Source organism: Palaemon carinicauda, chromosome 38 (genome assembly GCF_036898095.1).
Source record: "Palaemon carinicauda isolate YSFRI2023 chromosome 38, ASM3689809v2, whole genome shotgun sequence".
Classification (NCBI taxonomy): Eukaryota; Metazoa; Arthropoda; class Malacostraca; order Decapoda; family Palaemonidae; genus Palaemon; species Palaemon carinicauda.
In genome coordinates this window covers 33,618,407-33,640,389 of record NC_090762.1, presented here as the reverse complement: position 1 = coordinate 33,640,389, position 21,983 = coordinate 33,618,407, and the positions used below count along the sequence as shown (strand labels likewise).

Below are 21,983 nucleotides of genomic sequence, written 5' to 3'. Positions count from 1 at the left end.
CTTCCATCTTCTCTTATCTGTTAAGTAAACTTATATGCTCTTTGCTTTGATCACAGACATTCTTATCTTTTATCCTTCTTCTTCTTCTTAGCTGGTCCTAAATATTCCCAAGCTTCCATACTTCCACTTCCCCCTGTAAAATTAAAAATTAGAAGATTATGTGTTTGTAGACAAAGACTGTCAACACTGTAAATTACAAATTTTGTATAAACAGGATTTTATGTCTTTTTTCCATAAACACTACACAAGATGTTTTGTCAACAATAAATTTTATATCTATTTTTTCCATAAACACTACACAAGATGTCTTGTCAACAATAAAGTAAAATCACCTGAGGAGAAAAATTATCAACAATGTCCTAAAAAAAACAATCTCGTGGTTTTTACTCACCTTCCTTCCGCTATATTTCTTCTTCCTTGTTTTGTTTGCTTTATTCTCTTGGATTTCCTTCCTTCCTTGCTCTGCTTTAACCTCCTTCCCTAGAATTACAAGATGTTTTTAAACATAATAAAAACATGCCAACTGTAACAACCAGTTAGAACCATATAAATGCCTAAAATTATAAAATAAATTACTTTATACACATTATTCCTCTGACCTTACTTAAGAATACACAAAGTTTTTGTTAAGTTCCCTCACTATATTTTATGGTTACAATGGTTTCTATAAATCCCAATTATTTCATTTATACAGCTAAGTTACACTGATTGGGACCCAAATTCATTAAATTACTTTAATATGGGTTCCCAATAATATATGAAAAAAAACAAAAAATAAAAAACAATAACTTCCTATATCCAACTTTGTAGGCTTCTTTTTTACCTTTTACATCTACCGGTGAAAATTTCATAACTTGTTAATTGTTACTGCCCCCAAAAATGTCAACACTAGAAAAAATAGTCAGAATAAACAGTTTTAATAAATGATACAATAATCCTGGACAAACTATTTACAATTCATTTAACTACAAAATTTACTTTAATAGTTATAAAAAACATGTAATATCTATAACTAAATGTGGTTATCTTAAAAGTGCAGGATTATTATTATTGCTAGTAGTAATACTTACTTGTTGGGAAAGCATAATTGCATGCCCTACAATTCCTACATGGAAAATAGACCAGTGAGGAAAGGACTACACAAACTGTGAAGTAATAATGAACTGAAGGTTTTAAGATCAGTTATCATATGTTAAAAAAGATCAGCATTGCACTGTACACAGTATAAAGTACGTTAACAAGACTACCACTTCAAAATATAACATTATTTTTTAGTAAACTTGTTTCCTTAACATACAAACCATTAATCAACTTTCATCTCTTTAACATACAAACCCGAAATCTTTAATAGGATTACATACAAACCCGAAATCTTTAATAGGATTACAACTAAGGCAAAGCGATTACAGCCGTTACGTTTTTTAAAGAGGTAAACACAGCAGACTGCCATGTGGTGGTTAGCTCCGGCCACTTGACCGGCAGCAATACTTTCACTGACTTGACCAAGGATTTGCATGGTGGTTCTGGTAGGCAATGTAACTTGAGGTCTCAGGTTTGTATGGTTAGGAAATATATAAAAAGATAAAAATTCCAATTTCTTTCTATATGCAGTACAAATCTTTGACCTTTAACAGGCAACGTCATTTAGGAGCGAAGCCCGTACACCCAAACTGACAGTTTTACTGGCCAAGAAATAGTTTCCATATCAGTATCACATAAGAGTTAGTCATGATTCCTGTCAACCTCCTAGTAACCTGAGCATGATATTGCAGGTGTTAGGCAAGGTCTCCCTCCACCAGGAACTGGTGAATGGTCGCTTAAGAATCTATATCAGGATATGGATGCCTGATTGTATGGGAATTACGTGAGAAAAGGGTGGGCTTACTGAATATTCTACCCCTCCTTCCCCCTCGGTAGAAATCAAGATTATTTCAATACAAAACCTATTGTAAAGAAATTACTACTTTGGCCATGTTATCTGCATATACTGTCTGATGTAATTTCACAATAGCACGGCAGCTAAACCACAAAAGAAAAAAAAAATCTTATTTCTTGTGCTGTGGAGGGAGCTAGGCTTGCTATATAACGTTTTTTCCTGTTATCACAGGTCCCAGACACATCTGGGTATACTTCCATAGGTAGTGGGAGGTGAAGGTTGTCTTTGGCACTTCCAGACTCTTGCCTTTATGGGAACACACCGAGTACCTTTGTTTGTGGGTTCTCCTATAGCAGTTTAAGAGAGATGATATTTCTCACAGCAGAAAGTTTGTATTCATAGATATTGGCTTTTTCACCTTAACAGTGATGAGAAATAACCTCTGCTACTCTGGTCTTTAGTGGTGGGTTCTCTTATGCATCCTAGCACACTCGCATGAGAAAAAGGAGGTCATCCTGATCACTAATTGCATCATTGAGGGAGATGGAGGATAACTAAACTTTTGTCCTGAACAGTAAAGTTTTGGATCTTTCCCACAAACTGGAGCAATGGATAGAAACCCCTTTTCATTTCTCACATGCCATGAATTTCACCTACCAATTTTGTTGAGGCTAAAATAAGGAAGAAAGTAATGTCTAATTCCTATTGGACACTCACAAAGGTTCGTATGGCAAACACTTTAGTGAATTTAGAACTGCCAACACTCACAGCTGAAGAATTTAGAGATCTCTGCATGAGCATAACTGCTCACAACTCCAAAAATTCCTACAAAGAAAATGTGTAAACCCACCAGTTGGAAACTATGCTCAAGGCCGAGAGAAGCTCGTCAAGGATATCGGCAATCAGTCACAGAAAGACTGACCAAAGAAGTATCCTGTATATGAAAATTGCATTGCCCACTTTCCCTCGTAAACAGCTACAGATTCTATGCAGGTATACAGGTATCTTGTGCGCTGTGCCCTGATAAAAGCCTTTCACCTAAAAGATGCAGATAGTCTCCATCTGTGAAGTAAAAGGGAAGCCACAGAAGCCGAGAGGTGGCTGGACAAGGGGTAGTTCTCCCAATACCTTACAAGTGTATTGGGAGATATGGTTTTGCCTGTAGCCATTTGCTTTGGAGTAAGAGTATGAGGGATCCAGGGCGACCCTCCTCCCAGAGGAAGGCTTCACACAGGAGCAAAGGAACTCCACTGGCTTACAGTAGGACAGACAGCCCTGGTCTAAGACAAAACCAGGTTGGTAATCCTCAGGATCAGCAAAACAACCAACTTTTCTCCTTGACATAGTCACTCGCTGAAGACTAGGAGTGATAGTCTTCACTCTAGGGTGGTCTTTGTGCATTTGAGGTACAAAGTTTCTGATTAAGGATGGCGCTTAAAGCAGGAGACCAAGACAACCCAGTCCAAATCTGGTGACGTATCGAGAGGAGCGAATCTTTCTTTCCTGGAGGTTTTCTTAGGTTAAGCTGCATCTGAACCCAAAACCTCAGGAAACTTCCATTTGGAGGAACCAGGGATCCTTCTAAAAAAGGCTTATACTGTATGACTCAACCTAAGGTGTCCAAGACTTCTTTCAAGAAGATCAGTGTTGTTCAGAACACTCGCCAAGAATGGTCTTGGCCATTAGAGAGAGAAGTGGAAACTACAGTATCCTCTCTGCGTTCCCTTTAATGCAGGCAGCAAGACTGAGTATCTACTGCCTGAACATGCTCATGACAAAGGGGCTCGAGAGTTTTATAGCCCGATTGGGCTGATCGTGGTCGAGGCAAATGTGAAAGTATTATCTGAAAAAAACTTTGAGAGAAACTTAACTCATGGGACTTGGCTTAATTACCTCTCCGAATAGGACCTGGAAGGGTTTGACTTTCCTGTCTTATGGGGCAGAGATTGAGCCGTCAGCAACTTCCTCTCTCATGACAAGTGAGCAAGAGACGGGAGAAGCAAAAGATCACCTTGCTTTTGAAGAACAAGACAAACAACACAAATGATTGTGCTTTAGGAGATCCCAACTGGGGAGATCAGTCACTTTGATCATGCCCTGTTTGATAGTTTTTCATGGGAAGAAAGAACAAAAAGGAGAGAGGAACTTGGCTTTGTGTGTTCCACAGGTGATTCTGAACGATCAGCAGAAATTTTAGTGTCAGGAGACAACAAAATTAATCAAATAGTATACAGGTAGCTGTAAGTAGGATCCTCTAATTCTAAATTACATTACATACAAGAATATGGTACACTTTTCTAGCACAACACCTGAAAAAAAAAAAAAGAACGACAGGCCATAGTCAGCATTGCTGGAGCAATAGTGCTCTCTCCCTCTCAGCCTTGCATGGAACCAAGCGCACAGTTCCATACAAAGATTTTAATTTTTTTTTTTTTAAACGCTTAAGCATGGCTACTGACATTAAACTTGAGGATTATATATTATACATGTATAAAGAATGATATATTTAATATCAGTGTACAAAAATACAGTGTGCTGCATTTCCCAGGGCCTGTACAAGAGCCGCCATTGGCTAAGCTACAACCCTAGTTAGAAAAACTATATGCTTATTACAAGCCCAAAGGCTCTTAAAGGGAGAAAAATTTCCCCAGTTAGGAAAAATATGGAAAACTACAAGAGAAGTAATGAACAATTAAAATGAAATATTCAAGAATTGTAATAACTTTAAAATACATCTTTTATATATGAACTATAAAAAGGCTTATCCCAGCCTGTTCAACATAACATTCACTGCAAGTTTGAATTTGTGAAGTTCCACCAATTCAAGTACCAGGTCATATTGAGCCTTATGATGGAGAAGGCATGACTATTATAATTAACTGCATATCTAATATTACGAATAAGATGATACTACCCGAGAAGATCTGAATTCAAAGAATGGTATAACTTATGCAACACAAACTAACTGAATGACGACGCCAGATATTAATATCTAGATCATGAAAAAGAATTTTAAATAACATTATCAATGCGGACATCAGGATGATGAGGAGCCATTGTCTTTGACCTACTTACTATCATACTTTGAGTTCAGTTAGGGTTCAAATTTCATGGACCACAATTGCACCATGCACTAATTTCAGCTCTCTCTCTACTAAGAGATTTAGCAACACCAGATCTACTTTCCGATTGAATTGATGCAAAGAGGGTAGAATCATCTACATATGGAACAGGCTTATTTCCAAGGCCAAACCACATGTCATGTGTATATAGTATTAAAGTAATAGGCCAAGAACACTCCCTTGAGGAACACCAGATATCACATTCCTATATTCTATGGTGCCCATCAACAACTACTATTTGCAATCCATTACTTAAAAATTCAATCAAGTTACTACGAAAAGACCCAACAACTCCCAACTCTTGAGTTTGAAAACAAGTGCCTTATGATCTATAGTCAAAGGCAGTACTGTACTAAAAACAGGGCCAATCATACAAACTTCCCAACCACAATCAATGGATTTCTGTACAGCACTGGAGATTGTAAGAAGAGCTTATGAAAGCCAAATTGCAAACAGATGATTACATTCAGTAAACCTATTCAAAGTTTTGCCAAAAGACATTCAAAAACCTATATATGGGAGTTATGGAAATTTGACGGTAACCACTGGACTCTGGATCACAAACACATTTACCTAATGTAGTAACATTACCAATTCTCCACCACATGCTTGAAGACCCTCTTCTTGCTAACATGTGGAAAATAAGATAATTTGGGAGCTCAGAAATCTAAAATGCCACTTGGGTCTACACTTCCAAAATCAAGTTCCATCTAGAGCTTTAATTTCATGAGACTGAAATGCTAAACTAATAAGTTTAGCCTAGGGGAAAACAAGAATGATTACAAACAAGTTGTACAATCCTCTTATTGTTGAGCATCAGTCAAAAGGGGTTTCCTTTTGCTTTGGACAGTGAGGGACAAAGCCATCTGGTTGAGTAAAGTAAGGATCTATATCCACACCTTTGTGCAGATTCAAGGGTAGCCCACAACTTATGCTCCTGGGTTATAACAGAAAGGGTTCTTTTTATGGTTAAATTGTAGTCATTTTCAGTTGAAGCAAACTAAGAAAATGCTCTTAGCCGAGTAGGCTATGGTTATTCCCAGTGAAACTATCTATTACCCATCCAAAGATTTTAAGCTGCTGCCTCTTCCAAATTAGCACTTCTGCACCCATCATTCAACCAGAATTTTAATCTTACTCTTGCATTTTAGCACACAAGAAGGGATATGCCTATCAATTATGTTGACCATTTTCTCATTCAATAGAACAGGCTCAACACTACAGCATTATACAACTCTGACTAAATAACTAAAATGCCATTTCAGTCTGCTTGAGATTTTTTTTCTTATGAATCTTACATGACTAAGACATCAGGGACAGACTCCTCAGTCTTAAATATTATTAATGAAACAAAGGCATAATCGGACGTACCAAATGGAGAACCAACCTTATTTTTGATAATGCCAAAGTAGTCAGTTCCCAGACCTGTGAGTAGCTTTACTTATGATTTGTTCACAGCCTGATTCAGAGGCAGAGTCCAAAGCCCTTAAGCCACAGCAATCAGTATGAAACAATTTAACCTCTATATGGTGAGCATTTAAAAAACCAACAAACAAAAGATGCCTTTCTACCATCACGTATCTTAGCCATAACAGTAAGAAGACTATCTACGATAGAATCATTCATGGATTCAAGTAGATCAAACACAAAAGTTGTTATGCCTGCCACAAACTTATAACCCGAACCTCACGAGTGACTTGTGTGTATTGCACCAACTAGGGGAGGACCAGATACTCTACTTCTCTTTATTTAGTCACAGTTGTATAATGCTGTAGTGTTGAGCCTGTTCTATTGAATGAGAAAATGGTCAGCCTCCCTCCTTGCGAAGGACTGAGGAAACTGGTGGCCTTCTTCCCGAAGTTGGGTAAAAGGAACTAAAGTTTCTTCTGCATCAGCTTAGGCTTGCACTCTTTGATTCTATGATTCACTCTTAGATTTCTTCGTCTTTTTAAAACTCCTCCCACTGCAAAGGAGGCCACTCCCTACTAGGGATGACTGCGAGCAGTCATGCACCCTGTAAAAAAGATAATTCTAGCTTTCTCCTTGTGTACCAGAAGCAACGGAAGTCTTTCTTACATGGAAGAGGAAAAAAAAAAGTAGAAAAGTCAAATGCAGCACTAACACAAGAGTTCACAGCTACAGCTTAATTCATTGGAGAGTTGCTCTACCGGTAACCAACTATTTTTTATAAGTCTAAACAGCCGTTTCAGGTTTGCCAACATCATACTGCTATTAATGGTCAATGGTTTGTATGGTGTAAGAACAAAAACTGACTGTAGAAAGCAGGAGACTAATCTTGGATGACTTTTATCCCTTTCTTCTCAAGCATTACTAAGCATTACTAAAACTTCCATTGAGAGTGCCAGAACTTTCCACAATCCTAACGGATATGTCTAAAACTTCATCAAAACTCTAGCAAGTGTAGGGAGAGAACTGATGAAAGGTAGGCAGTATCCTGTCTGAAAGACCTTTACCACCCACATTTTTGCTTGGTTCCTGCTACGTTGCCATGAGTTTGACAGGCATTCCCACAACTGCAGCAGCTGGAATGGGGGATAATTGTTCTTGGCGTCCCTTTTCTCCCTATACCTTCTTTCTTGGCTCTGGACGAAAGATTTTAAATGGGGAAATAATCTCAACCACCCTTTTCAGGCCAGATGACTTTTTTTGTATAGTGAGTTTAGAGGGACTTAGGCCTCAAAGCCACAGCCTGTTGGGCGACTAGTCTTTACTCTCCTCCTTCTATCTCGACTTACCCTCATGTCCTGCTGCGGGAACAAAAGACATCGCATCCAGCACTGAAAAATTTTGCACTAAAAAGGGCGGCCTTCTGTCCTACATAAATGGAAAACTGCCAGCATTGCATCTCTGCTTTAGGACCCAGTTTGCTCAATGGTAGACAGATTGGCTCAAATTAATAAATGATTGATAATTACCTGGCATCATAACATCAATGGTCATATTTGTCAATTGGGGTGCGCACTTAGTAATGAATTAAGTTAGAAAACAGTAATGAAGACCGCAAATAACAATGAAGCATTTAAAATTCAAAATATTTAAAAACTAGTAAGGAGGCCAGCTTCCAATACAAACTTATAAATGCCAAAGGCATCATACTAAAATGTCTCCTACATAAATCTTGGTGAGGATGTACCTGCCACACTCATTACGAGCTTCAAAGGGGATCTGTTCTCCGATATGCACAACACTGGGACATTCAATAAGTACATGCCCAACAGTCAGGGAACCAAGCAATCATTGCCCAATGGCAGACACCCACCAGTAATCAGAAAATTAGTGTAAAACTTGTGCTCAATTCTAGGGTGACAGAGGGTAGTTTCCAATCTTCTAGGCATATTACGTATTTCAATTGGGGTATATCATTTGCAATCGCCATCTTATTCTGGTCAAGAATTCCAGTAATGTTGCCAAATATCACCAAGAGAAACTTTGTACAGATGAAAAAGGTCATCACATGGGAGGTATCTTCCAAGAAATAACGGACTGCTTTTGCCCTGGAGAGAAAGATCCATGAATTTCCTACTTTATCTTCTGAGGGATGTGAAACTCTGCAAAATGGTAGACTGCTCCCCATACATGGTCAAACCTGGGGTTAGCCTGGAGATACTATTATGACACAGATAACATTGCAGTGGATTTGAAGCCATGAATCAAGTGCCCGATTATTCTAGATTCTTCTGGATCCCTTTTGTCAGCTCTTCAATTGAATCATTGATTGGCAAATGTGCGAGTGGAAGAGTTCTCCGGGACATAGAATCTACATTGTCTGGAGAGGGCAGAGGATGAGCTAGTTCTATTAACCAGAACAAAAGTTGCTAGGTCCTGTAATTTGAAGGTCTACCTTTTTCAACGCCAGCCGAGTAGCTTTGAACAAGGGAATTCTTGATTAAGGAAAGAACCCTGGGGAGTGTCATATTGTAGGTCAATAAAAGGCTAAGACTTCCTTGAATGGGTTTAGACTAAAGTACTATTTCATCTAATTCCCTAATTACCATAAAGGTTGATCAGTTTCACGACTGTCGATGACAGTAGCCGGAGGAAGGAATTTCCACTCGTTTATGGTAGGACTGTTGGAGGTCTAGTACTGAATCAAGTCGTTATCTTTAGTACAAGAAGATACTGCAGGACTTTTATTATTACTATCATTATCATTGAGGAGAAGGCTTGTTAACATTTGATGGAGATCTTGCACGTTCTACTGTAAACCATTCAAGTTATTCTAATCAAGAGTTGGATGGCAAATAGACCTACGGTGTCCAAAACAGCAGTCTGAAGCAGTACAGTAAGGTCCTTCCTAGCGAGGAACTGTGAGAAGCTAAGCGTTCCTTCCAGGGAGACTCCTTAGTAAAACTCTTTGAGGATAAGGAGTTTTCTTTTAAAGCTTTTCTGTATTAGATTTGAACTGTAGGTTTCAAAAGCCTGCAGACTGCCCCAAAGAAGAAATTTTAGTGAGACTAAGACTTCTTGGAAGAAGGAGAGGACATATTGGGAACAGCCACATACGTCTTAACTGATTGCCATGAGGTAGAACTCAACATTCTCTCTCTGCATTACCATGATCACCAAGAATGGTGGTCACTAGTCACATTATGCTAGTGTCCCTGGGGCTTGTGATTGTTTAGTTCCTGTCCAGGAAGAGCGAACGTAGTGATTGGGATTCTTTTCGGGGAGAATACTTTCAAGAAGCGTCTCTTTCAGGACATGTCGGAATCAAGGTGATCATTATCTTCAATTGGAATGAAATCTAGAAGATTGGTAAGTGTGAGATTACCTATCTCTAGGAGAAGAGGGAGAAGTACTAGTTCTCTTTGTTTGTGGTAAACAAGAGTGGGACGACTGATCACTTAAGTGATTTTTCTTAGGGTGTTAATGTTTCACATGGTGAATGAGCAGGAAGGTGTGAAATGCCTGTGGTTCTCCATCTCTTAATGGTGTACAGGCAATTTCGGTTGTTCGGAAGAACCTGAAATAACGTTGGATACCTCCTCCTTCCTTGCAGATCTCTTGGATGGGCACTGTCAACAATACTTCTCAGGAACATCCAAGTAGAAGAGGGACCACAGTCCTGACAACTCAGAAAAGCCAATTGTTCCTCCCAGGATCTGAAGGCCAGCAGTCTTCAGGGAGCCAACATTTCCAAGGGGGGCAATTATTGGGAAGCTGTTCTTCCCAATAATTGTCCAATGGTTTGTAGTGTAGGAACAGAACTCTTTGAAAGCAGAAGTCGATAACTGGTCTAGACTTCCGGCATTGGATTGAACGGGAAGAATGAGAATGGGGAGGTCTTCAGTCAGACTGTGCTCATGCCTATAAGGCTCGTGATAGTTCAACACTTGACTGGGGAGTGGATTCTGGGAGAAAACTTTAAATGAGGATCTTTTTTGGTTCTCCTGTGATGGAGGTGATCATGATAGTCGCTTAGAATGAGACCTGGAAGAGAAAGCCCTTCTCTCATGGGGAGTGATATTAGGAAGTGTAAGACTACCTACCTTTTGGAAAAGGAGAGAGTAGTACTACATCTCTTTGCACATGGGGAACACGACTAGTCGATTGCCAATGAAATGATCATGCTTAATTTGTTAGTGTCTCATGCAGAGAATAAACAGATGTGAAGAGTCAGGATTCTCCTTCGCCTTATGGACAACAGACTTGATCTCCGAGATGGGTACTCTGTTTTTAGTCTCAAGGGAGTGTCTAGGCCAAAGAGGGACTGCAGTTTAGACCAATAATACTTGAGATGATGTTCTTACAATTCCAATCCCAGAAATTTGCACACGAGGGTCCGAGTTAGTTACCACATTACTTCCCACATTAAACCATATCTGGGAATTTACTGAAGTAAGACTTCTGTGCTTTGGAGATAATCATCTTCGACTTCCTTGAAGTAGCAGAACATCAAAACGCAAAAGGTGGCACACCAGATTACTAGACAGAAATGAGCTGGGCCACTTACCTCCTTTCTTCGCAGTAGTTTAGGATGTCTTAGGCACTAGGCTGGCCAGGGCACCAACCACTCATTGAGGTACTACCGCTAGTGTGTTATTGGATACTTTCACTGGCCAAACAGTACTTCAGAAATTTCTCAGCAGACTGGGAGCCTTAAAACCCAAGCAAAGGTCTGATTAATCAGGTCAAAATCCTTGTGAGTATCAATCAACAACGGAAGATACAGCAGGGAAAAAGGGTTGAGAGAGAGGGAGGGGTGTATTGCCCTCAACGGGGAAGGACCAAACTACCTCATTCTTAGAATCATATCTGGAGGGCATGGCACAATCTCTCTTCCTCAGAATGGTTCCCGCAGAGCAGGGGGTCACCAACCTTTGAAGCTAAAAGCAATTTATTCAGAGAATCATAAAAAAGTACATCTGTCAGAGCCACACCAATGAAAACAGGTCTCCCGAGATCTAAAATCAAAATCTGCTGTACTTTAGACAAAACAGAATATAGTTCAGTAGACATGCTTTAAAACATAAGCATGGTGATATTCTTCATTTTACTTACGTTCAGAACGCATAATAGATATATTTCTTCGAGCATTATGTTTTCATATAAACGGCTGCACTCGTAAAAAATCTGACAAATCTTTATAACATTTAGTACTAATACAGTAGTATCTAAGATCATTGTAATGATCATAAAATACAAAAACATTGCTACACTTCATTAGTGGTAGTTATAAGATCGTACCTTTTATAATTGAAGGGGGAAGAAAATTACATGATTACATTCACATAGCAAAAATTATGTTATGTTTCGTATTATTTTCATACATATACTATAATGCAGGCCCCACAAAAAAAAATTGTAATATTAACAGTACCAGTGATTTTTGTGGTAGTCACACTATTATTAAGGGCAAGCAACATGACATTCATGTAAAACATATCTCTTCCTGAAAAGTTAAGAGGAAACTCATTACTGAAAATCAAAATATAATTTCATCTAAGGTAATTAATGAGAGATTTGTTCCTGTGATTCCTTGGAGAGCTGTTCAGTGTTTATACAGTAAAATGTACTTTTTCAATTTTAAGCAATATCTCAAGATCTGTGTAATCTATTTAATTTTCCTTTTATGAGATTCATTCATGAAAATATTTGCTCTCACAAATAATTGGATCTGAAAATGGAGAGAATCCCAGATGCAACCTTCTTGTTATTTTTGTAGTCGTCTGGTAATCATTTTAAACACCTAAAACCATCTTGTATAGTTTTTTTCAGCTTTAGTAGTATTCCCAATTGTGTTGACCAGCTAACGTGGTTTAGTGTGCTTCTAAGACTGGATTAGAGTAAATAAATCAAACTTTGAAGCCTCTATTCTTCAGAAAACATTAGTAAAGGCTGTCAAATTTAGTGGAGAATTATCTGCCCAATATGATGATATAAGAAGACAGGGTTGCTTTCCGTTTTGAAATCTTGGGAACGTCCTTTAAAATCTATTTTCATTTAGAAAAAGCAGTTTGTAAAGCATAATCATCTATCAATTCGTAGATTCTTTGTATTTCTTTAGTGGTGGAAAGCAAACAAATGCACTTTTCTCAAGATCTCTGACAAACACTACAAGCTTTCTTTCAGATGACAGCACTTACTCTAAAATGCCTAAAGCAGTTTCCTTTTCCTTGTAATTTCAGGTTAAAATTATATTTAAATGAGAATTATTTAATATTTCAAGTGTTTGGAACTATTTACATATAGGTAAAAAGGTTAGTTAAGTTTAGAGCCGCCAAAGTGTCTTTAAAGAGCAGCAGGTTGGTACCCTAGCCCCAGAGTATCCAACTATTGTAGATACAAAAGATGAAACTTCCATCTTTCTTCCTCGAGGGAGGAAAGAAAATTCTAAAGAATTATTTCGTCATCAGCTTGAACATGGCTTCTGATGCACACGCATTACGTTCAGACTCCAACCACTGCAAAATATGTGGCTCTCTCCACTGGCTTGCAAAAAATTACAAGGTAATGAGGGTCCACCATCTGTTTCCTAAGTAAGGTCTGCAACTACAGTATTCCTTACTGGGCAAAGCCACACGTCTGGGTTAAAGGTAGACATCAAAGCAAGTAATCAAACACTGATAATATAAAACAATAGTGGACAAGACAGACGCAGCAGAGTACATGTACACAGCTGCGGCCGAAGTTAAAGAGTGAAGGTTGCTCTACCTGGCGACCAACTTATGTTTATCTTGTTAAGGGTTTAACAGCCATTAAAGCTTTGCTACCATAATACTATTAAAGGGTCAATGGTTTGTACTACATATAGGAACAAATTCAATCACTTCAACAAATCAAATTGTTATGAGATGTCAGAACTGCTTGGAACACAAATAGGTCCTGGTTTTATTAAAGAATACTACAATATTAGTTAAAACATTAGAACTTTTATAATTAAATGGACCTTTGCAAATGAAGCAACTTTGAATCCCATGTATTATTGTAGAAACCCACTATTAACAGTTGCAGATTCTAATAATCCAGTTTAGCTCATATCACAGCATCTGCCCAAGGAACCTCCCCCTCCACATAGTTCTGAAAAAATTTACAGTTGGAGAGCATTCTTAATATTAACTCCTTTATTTCTATTGCATTATGCACTGAATTGCTGTAGTTAAATATTTTTAAGCAATAGAGAATGTTTTATATTTATAAGCTTATTAAAATACTCACTACAGTTTTTGTAAGAACTTTCCAACAATTTTAATCCTTAAATAAATCTATAACCTAATGAATATGCAACAAAACAATTCATCAGTTATAACTTAAAAGGTTGACTGTCAAGTAAGTTATTTTTTCCAAACCTTTACTGGTGCAGGGAGACGTATGTTGACATGTCACAAATTAAATTATATGTACTACAAGTGTTCTCCTTTGCTGGGAATGTGACAAAATCATTTTACCCGTCGACCTAAGATATCAAAATTCCTGATGATCATTCTTGCTCTTTCATCTGTCATTTCTTCTCTTTCTCCTCTGCTAAGCCGTCTTCACTTTACGGTTTTCTTTTTTTTGCTCCGATTTAACCTCCTTCCCTAGAATTAAATATAAGTATTTATTTTACCTGACAAAATTTCAATTTGACGAGAAAAAAAAAAATTATATAATGCAGCAAAGGTGGCAAGTTTGTGAAGCATATAATCTATTGCTAAAATGAAAATCTTGCACACTGCACTAATATGACAAATTCATAGGTAATTTGTATTTTTCCTAACTATACAAACCTTAGCTATTTAATATGGGTAATTACTTTCGGCGTAGCTGAAATGAAGAGCCATTAGAATTTTAACGAGGGTTTATTACCCCACTGCTAGTTAGCCGGGGGGGGGGGGGGGGGGGGGTGTGTTTTACTTGCTCTCTCCTCCCCCCCCCCCCCCCCCCCCGTGCTTGAGCTCACTTTGCTTAGAGTTAGGACTTCATGGGGGATAGGGCTGGCAGGCAAGTTTGATCAAATAGCTAAGGTTTGAATAGTTAGGAAAAATACAAATTACCTACGAATTTGTCATTTGTTCTGTAACTGAAATACAAACCACACTATCTAATATGGGTGACTCACCCCTTAGGAAGGGTGGCAAGTCCCAGCCAGTACTGGCTTTTGGCTTTGCCCGGGGACTCCGTATCCGAGTGTGTCAGCACTCAAAAATAAATAGTCCCTGCACCTTAAGCTAGGAATCTCCCAATACCACCTCGTCAGGGTATGGGGACGTGACAGTATTAGCTTAATACTAGGAACACAAGGAAACATGGTTTACCTGCAGTGGTTCCGGGTCAGCTGTGCAGAGAACCCAGGATGCTGCTTTCCCAAAGAAAAGGGGGGATGAAAAAAAGAATAAGGGCCAGACATACCTTTTCATTCATGCAGACTGAGACTGGGTAACAATGCCCTCAACCTTCTGCGACTTTTCCATTAAGGAGCCTGAGGTTTTAAACCAGCTGTTGTGCAGCCATCACAGGGACGATAGAGTACGTATCGAGCCTCTTGTGGGTCACGTCTTGCAGGTAGTGGGCTGTGAAGGTCGTCTGACGATTCCACACCCCAGCTTGTAGAACCTGCGTCACTGAAAAGTTCTTCTTTAAGGCCAGGGATGTAGCTAACGCCCGACATCATGTGCTCTAGGGCGACGTGACGTGGGGGGGTCAGGATTCAGGGACAGATGGATCACCCTACGAATCCATGCCGAGATGGTATTCTTGATAACCCTCCTCTTAGTTCTTCCAGTGCTCACAAACAATGCCTGCACTTGGGGACGAACGGCAGCCGTTCTTTTGAGATACAGCCTCAGACTCCTCACTGGACACAGTAGGAGATGGTCTGGGTCATCTGTTACAGAACGAAGACTCGAAATCTGGAAGGAGTCGAACCGAGGGTCCGGCACTCCCGGATTCTGAGTCTTGACAACAAACTCAGGGGCGAATCTGAACGTTACCTCCCCCCATCCCCTTGAATGGGCGATGTCATAAAAGAGACCATGAAGTTCCCCGACTCGCTTGGCCAAGGCCAAAGCTAGTAGGAACACAGTCTTCCAAGTTAGGTGGCGATCTGAAGCCTGGCGTAATGGTTCGTAGGGAGGTCTCTTAAGAGACCTGAGAACTCGAACCACGTTCCATGGAGGAGACTGAGGGCAGGTAAGTTCATAACTTTGTATGAGTAGGGAAAGTTCCAGCGAGGAAGAAATGTCCACTTCTTTGAGCCTGAAGGCTAGACTTAAGGCCAAGCGATATCCTTTCACTGCCGAGACTAAAGGCGCATTTCTTCCCGCAAATACACGAAGAACTCCGTTATTGCTGGAATAATGGCATCGAGTGGAGAGAGACCCCTTCCACGACACCAACCACAGAAGACTCCCCACTTCGCCTGGTAGACAGATGCGGATGACATTTGCAAGTGTCTAGACATCCTGCTCGCAACTTGTTGCGAAAATCCTCTCTCAGCGAGGAGATGCAGGATAGTCTCCAGGCGTGAAGTCGTAGCGAAGCTATGGCTTTGTGGAAGATGTTGGCGTGTGGTTGTTTGAGTAGCTCGTGTCGTGGAGGGAGTTCTCTAGGAAGTTCCGTTAGGAGTTGCAGAAGGTTTGGAAACCATTCCGCGTGATGCCATAGCGGAGCTATAAGGGTCATCGAAAGATTGACCGATATTCTGGTCTTGTCGAGCACCCTCCTCATCAAACAGAATGGGGGGAAAGGCGTACACGTCGATGTTGTCCCACCGTTGTTGGAAGGCATCTTGCCAGAGCGCCTTGGGATCCGGGACTGGGGGGGAAGTACCTGTACAGATCCAGTCGGGGAACCCCACAAAGTCAGTACTTTGTTAGCTACTAGATAATCCAAAGACCACTCTGTACTCACTATCCGAGACGCTCTGCTCAGACTGTCGGCGAGCACATTCCTCTTGCCTGGAATGAAGCGAGCCGATAGTGGAATCGAGTGGGCTTCGATCTATCTCAGTATCTCTACTGCAAGATGGGATAGCTGCTTTGAAAAGGTACCTCCTTGCTTGTTGATGTAAGTCACTACTGTAGTGCTGTCGCTCATCACGACCACAGTGACCCGCCAGGTATTGTTGGAACTGTTGAAGGGCCAGGAATACGGCCTTCATTTCTAGCAGATTTATATGGAGGCACTTTTCTGATTCTGACCACAGGCCTGAGGACCTGTGTTACAGAACGTGGGCCCCCCACCCTTTCTTTGAGGCTTCCAAAAACAGCATCAAATCCGGGGGGAGGACGAGAAGATCCACTCCCCTTCGTAGGTTCTCGTCTGTCACCCACCACTGAAGGTCCGTCTGTTCCGCAGGACCCATAGGGATCATGACATCCGGGGAATCGTGACCTTGATTCCACCGAGACTTGAGTCGCCATTGGAGGATCTCATCCTGAGGCGACCGTTAGGAACTAGACGGGCCAAGGATGAGAGGTGACCGAGGAGACTTGACCATGATTGGGCTGGAAGCTCTTCTTGTCTGAAGAAAGGACTTGCGACCCTTCTCAGCCTTGCTATCCTGTCGTCTGATGGGAAGGCTTTGTGGAGATTGGTGTCTATGATCATGCCTACATATACCAATCTCTGAGTGGGAAGCAGAGAAGACTTCACAAGATTTACCATGATCCCCAGATCTTGGCAAAGTCCCAGAAGTTTGTCTCTGTGTCGAAGAAGGGCTGACTCAGAGTCTGCTAGGATCATCCAGTCGTCCAGATAACGGAGGAGACGGATGCCGATCCGTGTGCCCACGACGATATTAGGGCGAGCACTCTGATGAAAACCTGTGGTGCTGTGGAGAGACCGAAACACAGCACCTTCAACTGGTACACCTTGTTGTTGTTGAATTGAATTTAATTGAATATGGGATTGTTGTTGTTGAAGAAGGATGGACTGGGATCTGGAATAAGTGTCTTTCAGGTCCAGTGTACACGTGAAGTCTAGCGGTCTCACTGCAAGTCTGACACTGTAAGTGGTCTCCATGCTGAACGGTGTCTGCTTGACAAACCTGTTCACAGAGCCGAGAGGTCCAGCCACCAGACGCCTTCTTTACAAGAAAGTCGACTGAAGAAGCCTGGGGACCCGTCGACCTCTTTGAGAGCGCCCTTCTTCAACATGGTCTGCACTTCTGCCCAAAGGACTTGCCCCCTTGCTGATCCCATGGCAAGGGAGCTCAACGACACTGGATTCGCTGTCAGGGGAGGTACAGATGTAGTGAACAGGACGTGATATCCTTGACTGAGTACGAAAATCGTCCAAGAAATGGTCCCGAGTTGCCGCCACCTGTTTGCGCAACTTTGAAGGCATCCCCCCACTGGTGGACATGCAGGGGGACTGCCAATACTAGCGTTAGGGGCCTCTGCCGCTCCCTCTAGGATTCTTTCCTCCCCTGTCTTCGCTGTAGCTGCCGGTTTCGTGGTCTTGGTAGGACGTGGTTGCTGGGTTGCTGGAGGTTTATAGGGCTTCGATGTTAGAGCTCTATGTAGGAGAGAGTCCTGGTTGGACTTCCTCCACCTCTCAGCCGCCTGCTCCACGTCCTTAGGCTCGAACAAGTTCTTCCCCATAATGGAAGAATGTCTTTGCCTGCTGATCTCTGTACTGGGGACCTTTTGATGGAATCTCTCAGACACCGCATCTAGACGTTTCAAGATGGTATTAGCCCACAAGTTCGAGACTTGGTGGGCTAGAAACTCTATTGTATAAGTGCCTGAGAGTAAAAAGGTCTCCATGGCCTTCCTGGTACTCTTTGGACAAGTCCTCTGATCGTAACAGGATGCCCAGAGACCCTAACCAGATGTCCAGCCACGAAGTTGCCTGCATGGCACACTTCGCTACCTTCTCCTGGCTAAGGATCTCCGTTGCCGAGAACGAAACCTACTAGTTGGAGTCTCTCTCTAGACAGACTCCCCTGGTAAGCTCTTCCAAAGAGTGGTGTAGGGGAAGAGCTAAACAAGTCTCCTCCACAATGTCAAAGTACCTCCTCTGATGGACACGAGGAGGTGGGAGGAGTTTGTTGCCGGCGCTGGATTGGCTGGAGAAGGCAAGCTCGGAGAGCTGGGCTTCGACCTTGTCTCTGGCGCTCTTAACCCCTTGAGGCCAGGGCAAAGCTGCGCTGGCCTTTGAGGGTTTTTGAGTACCGAAGACTCGGTCCAAGACCGTGTTCTTGCCCTCACGAGGGGGAATCTCTGGATCCGCAAACCCATTGAGATTCCTCATAAGGGTCAGAACCTGCCAGAACGCATGCTCTGACTCCTGCAGCTCCCCTCCTGAAGGGCTAGCAGCGAAGTCTCCTGTCCCCAAACACTCTTCTTGGGGGGACTCGTGGATGTTCTCCGAGTGCTTGGCTAGCTCCGGTCTAATCCTTGAGGATGACTTTGGCAAAGTCCTGAGTCCTTCGACTCCCTCCTGGGAAGGATGCAGGACTCCAACAGCGATGGCGGGAGGCTCTTCTCCACCCCTACCTGAGAAAGACTTTCCAGCGCAAGGTGGGGTTTCCCTCATTGGTGCGATGGGGGAACACCCCACCTTGCGTGACTCCCGAGGACGGGAAATTTTCGTCCGAAGGGGAGGGAGTGAAAGTCTGGGGGGTGAGAAGGACTTCTGAGGAGTAAGCTTCTCCCTTGGAGAAGTTACCACGTTAGACACTCCTCTCTTCCTCTTCAGGGGAGTAGAAGCTGCCAATGATTTGTGGTCCAGCTCAGAGAACAGGCTTAAAAGCCTGCATGACCGCTCTCACCAAGGACCCAAACCAAGGCTGCTGACTGACAGCTGTGCTGTCAGAAACTCCCTCTGGAGGGAAGGGGATCGTTCGATCCCTAGGTGGGGTTACCAAATGAAAAGTCCCTGGACCTATGGGGGGGGGGACAGTTTCTCGGGAGAAACCGATCTAATGGGAGCTTCGGGCCATGGTAGAAGAGCCCTTGGGATTTTTTCCTTTCAAAGAAACCTTCGAAGGAGAAATATCCCGTCTGGACTACTACTTCCGGCAAGGCAATTTTCATTAAAAAACCTAAAAATTTCATTTACATCTTTGTTTATCTATTAGGGGCAAAAAAAAAAAAAATACTTTTGATAGTTAAATGTGATTCACATTATTACATAGCAAAAATACAATTGTAAAAACTATGAAATTGTGGCATCCATCTTAAGATTTTGATATTTTTTTTCTATATCAAATGTTTAAATTCCACAACCAGGATTTATATGCTTGTTCGTATAAATCTAAGTGGGTGACAACACAAAAAATACAAGCAGCCATACAACAAATAAAGTAATATTACTAATGATCAAACTATTTGTAATGCATCAACTACAAAAATTACTAATAAAACTTGAGAAAAGAAAATTCTTTATATTGAGAAACTGAAAATATCCTCTCCAACTACTTGGATATTTTGACTTACTTATAGGATTATCATTATTATTATATTATTAGTACTGCCTTAATAATACCAGTTTCTAACCTATGTTGGAAGAGCAGGATGCTACAAGCCCTAGGGATTAAATACAGAAAATAGGCCAGTGATGAATGAACATAAGGAAATATGCTATGAGAAGTAATGATAATGTATGAAAAATAATGTAATTCAAAGATTAGTAACATAGAAATAGATCAGTTATATAAAAATTAAGGATATAGACTATCAACTTGATAAAAACATGAATTTTTAATATTTTATATTTTTCCTGATAATTCAAACCCAAGACCTTTAATAGGAGTAGGACTAAAATAAAACTGCTATGGCCATAAAGCTTTTTAGAGGTTAACACAGGTACCAGCCGCATGGCGGTTATGTCTGCTCACCAAACAAACAGCGTTAACTTCACTGACCTTGACCTAGGACTTGCAGAGTGGCTGAGGTGGGCAGTGTAACCTAAAGTCTTAGGTTTGTATGGTTAAGAAAAATAAAAATAGTTTTAATACATGTAATTTACTCATTATGCAGTAAAATCCTTTGACCTCTATCAGGAGACATACAGTGAACCCTCGTTTATCGCGGTAGATAGGTTCCAGACGCGGGCGCGATAGGTGAAAATCCGCGAGGTAGTGACAGCATATTTACCTATTTATTTAACATGTATATTCGGACTTTTAAAACCTTCCCTTGTACGTAGTACTGTTAACAAACCACCCTTTAATGTACAGAACACTTAATGCATGTACTACAGCACCCTAAACTAAAACAGGCACAAATATTAAAGGCGATTTTATATCATGTGTTTCCTAAACACCTAAAAAGCACGATAAAAAATGGCAACCAATGTTTTGTTTACGTTCATCTCTGATCATAATGAAGAAACAAACTCATTTAGTGTACACATATATGTATAGGTTAGTTTTTGCATCGATTATATTGATTATACAGTACTGTATGTTGATTTTTTTATTACCAATGTTTTAGTTTACGTATTTTTCTTAGGACTTCCAAATGAAATCTTTTTCTTTATGACACCGCCTGAAACGACGGCGTGTACGCTCAGTAAACAACCACGCTCAGAACAAACAAGGCATTTAACGCGCATGATGATAGTGATAAATAATGATACAGTACATACAGTATTTACAGTAAAAGCATTTACAAAATATGTTACCTTACAAATATAAATTATACAGTACTTGTACGTAGCAAAGCAGGAAAACAATTTGAGAGAGAGAGAGAGAGAGAGAGAGAGAGAGAGAGAGAGAGAGAGAGAGAGAGAGAGAGAGAGAGAGAGAGAGAGAGAGAGAGAGATTGTTTTACGTACGAATGTAAATTTTAAACAAAAAAAATATGATAGGTTACAACATGTAGACTTTTAAAACCTTCTCTTTAACTTAATGCATACAGTACGTACATTACTAAACTATAAAACAGGTTAAAGTAAAAAATAAAGATTGTTACTGTACTGCCCACGAAAGAAGTTCAAGAAAAACTTGAATGACGATGGCGATGAATTTGCTGCACAGTAGAAATGATGATGATGAAGCTGATGATGTGTTCTACTGTGCAGTCAATGATAGTATTTTACGTCTCTTCAGACGGAGGTGCCTTTTCCTGGGACACCTCTTCAACTTCTTCAATTTCTTCCGAAGGCGTACTAGCAGGAGGAACTGGCTCTTTTTTGCGAGGCTGGAAGAACATTGTGATCGGAAGTTGTTGCCGCTGCTTCTTTTTTCGATCTAAGAGCATCTTGTAGGGAGTCATGATGTCATCGACCTTATTTGAGAATTGCATCGAGCGAACCATATCCTCGTCCCACTCTTGTAACATTTCTTTCGCCTCCTTCATATGGTTGCAGAACTTGGCAAGCCGTTCTAATGTTAAGCCCGTTTCTTCGACATTTTCTTGGGTCTCTTCCTGGGCACCCTCACTCTCTTCCTCACTTGCCGATTTCGTCAGGTCTTCGAGGTCTGCGTCAGTTAGGGGCTGGGAATGGCAGTCCAACAACTCGTCGACGTCTTCAGTCGTCATGTCGCCAAACCCGTCACCTCCAATTATGGCAGCCAACTGCACAGATTTCCG

General features: G+C 41.0%; 1 long non-coding RNA gene across 3 annotated transcripts in view; it reads right to left on the bottom strand.

Moving 5' to 3' along the window:
* Positions 1 to 29: 29 nt before the first annotated feature.
* Positions 30 to 21,983, bottom strand: part of LOC137630131 (uncharacterized) — a 1,005,382-nt gene continuing 983,428 nt past the window's right edge. Inside the window, exons 5-8 of one of the 3 annotated variants that reach the window (XR_011041666.1) lie at positions 13,809 to 14,039; positions 13,459 to 13,539; positions 392 to 480; positions 30 to 133 (exon numbers count right to left, since the gene is read on the bottom strand). This is a non-coding gene — a long non-coding RNA (uncharacterized lncRNA). Of the gene's footprint in view, positions 134 to 391; positions 481 to 13,371; positions 13,540 to 13,808; positions 14,040 to 21,983 lie in introns of those variants that run through there. The other 2 variants (XR_011041667.1, XR_011041665.1) reach the window with 2 other exon arrangements.